The sequence below is a fragment of the Medicago truncatula genome, chromosome 1, assembly GCF_003473485.1.
Source record: "Medicago truncatula cultivar Jemalong A17 chromosome 1, MtrunA17r5.0-ANR, whole genome shotgun sequence".
Lineage (NCBI taxonomy): Eukaryota > Viridiplantae > Streptophyta > Magnoliopsida > Fabales > Fabaceae > Medicago > Medicago truncatula.
In genome coordinates, this window is record NC_053042.1 from 50,468,337 (window position 1) to 50,475,116 (window position 6,780).

A 6,780-nucleotide genomic window follows, 5' to 3' on the forward strand; every position below is an offset into this window, starting at 1 on the left:
ACTGCCACCATGTTGAGATAGCATATTCTTGGCCATATGATTCAATAAATAACTCTTATGTCCGTGCATCAAATCAAATCATATTATAATGCCACTTTCTTAGACTACTTATCAAAATATCTCTACAAATATCTACATTTCATTTAAGTGACTTCGAGTTTTGATAATATTGATGATATCTACATGATGGATGTATGTGTAAAAGAGTTGTACATTGTTGATGTATGTAATTTAAATTCTAATTTTAAAGACAAATGTAACACTACATTTGTTCATATGTGATGATTTATATTGTATAAATGTTGGAGTACACTTTACACAATGTTCGTCTCCCACTTTTCTCAATAAGTAAGAATGAAATTTATAAAAGTTTATGCAATTAAATCAGTTTTTGTAAATAAAATAAAATAGAATTAACTTGTTATCACTAAAAGTATAAATAAAATATTTAAGTGGAAAGTTAAAAACTTTAGTTGACATGATCACAAGAAAAGTTAAAATCAATGGCAAATCACCCACTTTGATGCGCCGTATACAAATCCTTTTAAAGTTGAACTAGTAGGTGCATTTCAACCATACATGGCGGAGGGGAAATAGAAGTGGTTGATTGGCTGGCTAATTTTAGCTTCTCTTTAGACTCTTTTAACATTCATGTTATGAAGACTCCTCCTAGTGGGCGTAAGCCCTCTTTTACTACCAACAAAAAATAGTGTTATTTATATGTTAAAACAACTCAATTGCAAATAAAATAGTTTAAATTAAGGGTAAAATCATAAAAAAAAAAAAAAAAAAATTGTGCCATAACAAAAATTTGTACTCCTCTTTCGTGTCAAATAGCTCAACGACGAAACTCAAACACTAAAGTGCAAATAAACGTGACATTTCGGGTTTGAATTCGCGCTCAACATATTAAATATATCTCCAACATTTTACGGTCTAAATTGTTTTACACAGACATTTACATTCATTTTATATAGAAGTATATATGCTTTGAGTATGAGTATACTTTTGGATTAAGTTTTTTGTTTAAAAATATAATATATTAGTTAATTTTAATTATTAAAACCCTAAGGAAAAGTAGTAACAAAGGAAATTGTAGTAGTTATATACACCTGAAAAAGTTGAAAACCCTATCCTTATGGATCTAGCTATGAGGGTTTTTATCCGAAAGAAAATGAAGTTTGAAACCGTACAAAGAGTGTAAAAGGTAGGTGAGAGGCTGTAATAGCTGCTTACCTGTCTCCTCTGTATAAAACTCAACCGCAAATATACCAACTCAGTCAGAAAAAATTGCATTTTCATTTTTCTGAAAAGGCTGAAATTATAGTACAAATTGGTAATACAAACTTCAAACTCGGTGTTCTTTTTGAATGCGCGCCCACATAACTTCATTTCAATCCCGAAAAAAGCTCTTTCTTCTCTGACACCCATTGCACCTTCACTTGGATACTATCTCTATGTGTACTTGTTTATATCATATACTACATGAATACGTACATACTTTAAAATTATAATCAGCTATTTCTATGTGTACTTGGTTATATCATATACTAGATTAATATATGCATGCTTAAAGTTATAATCAACATGTGTTAAAAAAGTTTTGACTCCATGAAAAAAATTGAGTTCGATCAATGTGTCGTCTATTTGAAAGATAACTCAAATTGATCTTTTAAGTCATAAATTCTTGGAATCATTGCCTTATTTTCATCAAACACAGTTAAAAAGTGTTTATGTAGATGTTTAATATTAAGTTGATAGGTTCAAATTGACCACTCTCAAAATCGAGTTCATAAGTGTATTATTCAGTCTTGATTTGCAACAAAGTCGATCAATTGCTTGATTTATATTGTTGTTGATGAAGTATTTATCGGTAAAATTTGGCTTGAAACAAGAATAAAAAATGCATGTAAGTAATCATGTTTGATGTCATAAACATTTTTGAACTACCAACTCAATGTTAAATGGTTCATAAGCACTTTCTAACAAAGTTGACCGAAAAATGGGTAATAGTGCAAATATTGATGGAAAATGCTAACAACGGCCCCAAGGACACTGTTTAACAACCTTAAATAGTAAGTTTTTATAAATTAGAAAAAAAATGATGAATATAATGCAATGGAAATTGAATTGTTTGACTTTTTCAATAAACATTTTCTTAATTAGAAATCTTTAAAGAATGTCATGAAGACACTCATTAGCAAGACTTATGTTTTATTACTTAAAAGACGAATTTAAAACAAAAAAAACTGGAAGAATCAACTTGTTATAAGCGTTTAGCTTAAATGACTGCATGATGTGTTTTTCCAAGATTATAATTGAAAAAGTTATAATCATATTTTATAAAAAAAATTGCAATCATGTATTTAGTTATTTATATAGTAGTTATACCTATTAAAATTTTATAAGATTTCAATTCCTTAAAACTATGATTCAATTCTCAAGACTTTTCATTGAATGTTGTAAACTTGTATAGTGTATGGTAATCTGAAAAAAAAAAAAAAAAAAAAACATTTTTTTTAAGGAAAATAAAAATAAATAAAATATAGTATGCAAAAATAAATAAATAGTTAACTACAAAAATATATCAGCACTCAGTAGACTATTATAGACACGTGATCAATATAGTTTTTTAGGGGGTGTGATCTATAAGTTTGTTAATTAAATTAATAAAACTTTAAGTATTTTACTATAAAAAAAACTATTATTATGCTACAAATTGGCTTGATTGTCCCTTGGATTATATATTTGGCACTTTACCTTGTTATTTAGGGTTTAGGGGAAATTTATTTTATGTTTGTATAAAGGTGTTGTACTTTCATTTTTTATATTATTTTGCTTAATCTCACCCCTAAAAAAATATTATTTTACTTAAAAAAATCGATTATGATTAGTTATTATCAAATCAATTAAGCTGGATTTTGCTAGATATTTTATGGGTGGTGAAGGATCTGATGAGCAAGAACAAGACATTGTCATTGGTTTTGTTTAGGCCCAACATTATAACGTGTGAAACTTATGTGTTGTTGTAAAATCATGTACAAAGCCTCTATTGTAATAATCGTGACTTAGTCAAGAGTTTGCACATTAGGCTGGCTGAAAATGAGAGTTCAAGCGAATGGTGTTTATTTCCTCTCTTTTCATTCCCTTTAATATTCCATCTAAATCACTATATACATGAAGATATTTATTTTGAGATTTTAGAATAACTAGTTTGTGAGAATTTTATAAGTATTTTAAGATAAGAGTAAAATTTTAAAAATATTTAAAAGAATACTGTTTATGATTAAAGAATGTATATATAATTAATTAAGTAAAATTTTAAAGAATGTAAATATGCACAACCCTTAAAAAATGAAAATATGCACAACTAATAATTCAAAAGATAACGTATACTATAGAACTTCTAGAATTAAGTTTGTTTGAATGATGGATTTAACATGAACCCCATAAATAAGGATATATCAACTCCAAATTAAGCATTTTTCCATGGTGTTGTTAACTTGAAAGTTAGTAGATGATTTGGATAATAACTCTCAACTATAACAATCTTTTTGCTTCAAGTGATTATGCTAAGAAATGAACTTTTTCCATCTGTTGTAGGTTTCTTAAATTTTTGAAAGAGTGTTAAGTACATATTTCGTGTTTTCTGAGAGCTACTAAACAAATAAAAGCATAGAATAAATTGTGAAGCAAAAAGATAAGGTAAATTACAAGAAAAATGATTACTTTGATTAATTGTGTATGTCTAAAATGAGATGCACAATATATCCAAAACATTGTGGCCTACAAAATCTAACACTGACTGCATATTCAGTTATTCTCATGGGTGGATGGATGTGTGTTAGTTCCCGTTGATGGTTGTATGTGGCGCCCCACGTTTGATTTGACTTCCCTTATTTTACGGGATTTTCATTTCTCTAACCCACATGTTCTTCGCCACTTCTAATCATGATCCAAATAAATAGTTGTTTTCAATTTGTGGAGCTATATACTTGGAATGATGGGGTAATTCAACAATTATATTAAATTGGGCTAATTCAACAATTATATTTAATTGCATCAGTAATAAAATGATGAGCAATGATCTCCACATAGATTGTTGTTTCTACCTGGAAGTTAATCAATACTTAAATAAAAAATAAATTTGGGGGGTTTTTAAGAGTTTTTTTTTTTAAGGAAGGAATTTTCAAGAGTTGGCTTGCAAAAGAAAATAAAAGAGTTTAATTTAAAATGATGACAGACGATTAGGATTTTATGAATCCCATTTATGCTCTTGTTTGGTAATATTAGGTCCTAAACAATAACAATTTGAGATATATGTTCAGGTCCGTTTAACAAAATGGACCAAGACCAATTTCTTGGCTCAAACTCCCGTTTATCTAAAATAGAACACTTAATATCTTAAATGAAATTAATTTTATAAAAAGCTTTATTGATTGTAAAGCTTTCAACCAACTAATTAATTATCTATGTCTAGATAAATTAATTAGATAACATTATACCTATTTTAAGTTACAAAACATAATGTTAATAGCAAATTACAACATAGAATCGATTCAAAGTTGATCAAACAGTGCAAAACATTAAACAAAAGGCATAATGAATAAAGATAGTTCAAACTACATTAATAAATGACATCCTAGATTATATGATTCAAACAATATCATATAGTCCGTCAAAAAAAAAAACAATATCATATAGTTTCATCATTTAATCATAATCTTTATAACTACTCATAGTTGTAACAAAACACATAATCAAAAGGTTAAAGAGTTACACATACGAATAGAGTGATGCATGTTTTTTATAATGTCGCCAAGAGTTAAAAATCGCTATTTTAGGTATGCCATTTTACCATAGACATGAAAAGAGTTTAAACAGTCGCTTAAAGTCAACACAATAACACATACTTTTTAAATCTTTCAAGGTTATAATGTGACTTAGATAAATGTGAGATATAATTGAAAATGTAAGTTAAAAGTTGAGTTATATCTATCAATTAATTGACCAACCTTCTTAATTTTTGGCAAAACAATTGACCAACCTTCTTAATTTTTGGCAAAACAACATGGGTAGTAGAGAACTTTTTTTTAAGAGACAATTTTTTTTACTTTTGGTTCTTTTCTTGTAAACTAATCTTAGATGGTTTAGTCTACATTTTCTCTAGTATGCCCACTCTAAACTTAGAATGTTGTAATCTCCAAAGAGCAATTTCAAACTTAAGATCAAGCTAACTCCAATGAGACATGTTTAAATTTTTTGTCCTTATAAATATACCAACTTTTCGTTTTAATCCCTCTAAAAAATTTCTTCAACTTTTATTCCCTATAAAATTTTCAATCACTACTTTTAGTCCCTATTTTTAAGTTAATTTTTATATTTCTTTTAATGAAATTGAGCACAGATGCATAGAATATTGTAATTAACACTGTTATAGAAACTAAACATCAAGCATGGATACACTCATATGCTAAAAAAAATAAAATTATAATCAATGGAATAATTTGGCACAAAATCTCACTAGCAAGGTAATTAAAGAAAATAGATGGTGATCAGATGATTGTATCTCTCTTTGCATGTTCCTCAATGACAACGCTTTTGAACTTCCATAATAAACTTGTTTTCAGAATTGGTGTTGTGAGCAACTTTCTGAGCTATGGTGAGGTTGACTTCCAATGGATTAGAAGAACCTAACCTGATGTGATGGTTGGTTAGCAAGTACATTAAATTATCATCAACTAGTAAGATTTATAAGTTCATATCCAGAAGGATTATTTCAATTTCAATTTGACAAATCAATTATAGATAGGAGACCTATTTTAGATTAGGGTTAAATATGTTTTTGGTCCCCACATTTTACGCGATTTTGAGAATAGTCCCTACATTTCAATAAACGTTTTTAAAATCCCTACATTTTTCCTCTGTTAGCGTAAATAGTCCCTGTTGTCAAATTTTTAACGTGATGCCAATGTTGGCGGTTCAATCTCGCCGGAAAATGGCGGGGAACTTCACCACGGTCTTTCTCCGCATCGTCGTAGATGCGGATCGCCGGTTTTCGTCACATTTCCACTGAAATATGTTGGTTTAGAGATGAAGATTTGGAGGCCGAAAGCGATGATGTTATCGTTGAAAGTGCTTGCTGTTGCGGGTGTGGAAGGTGTTGTGGTGGAGATTTGGTGGGGTGGGGTTGAACTTGTTATGATGGCTTGTGTTTCATCAACATGGCAGTGATGGCAAGGACCAATTGCACTAACGAAGGAAAAATGTAGGGATTTTAAAAACATTTATTAAAATGTAGGGACTATTTTCAAAATTGTATAAAATGTAGGGACCAAAAACATATTTAACCCTTTAGATTATGAGACCAAATATAAAGATTAAATTGACCAATTTTAATAATAAGAGACCAAATTAGTTTTTTAAAATTAATTAAGGCACTAAAGAGATATTTAAGCCTAACTATTAACATCAACGAGTTTAAGAACTCAAGTTCAAATTGATAAGGAGTAATATGTACTACTTACGGAAACATTTAAGAACTCAAGTTGGAATAACTCCATTAAATTTCTATTTGAGAATTTTGCAGAGTTAACTTAAAATGGAATGGTTGGACCGTATTGGGTAAAACAAAGCGCACAATAAGAGATATGAACCCTACATGTTTGTAGTGGACCGCCTAGATAGTAGCAATAATTGCTTTGATAGCTAAGTAACAATTGCCATTCTATCGTCAACCAAGAAACTCAACGGCTTGATTTTGATCTTTTGGATGATGTT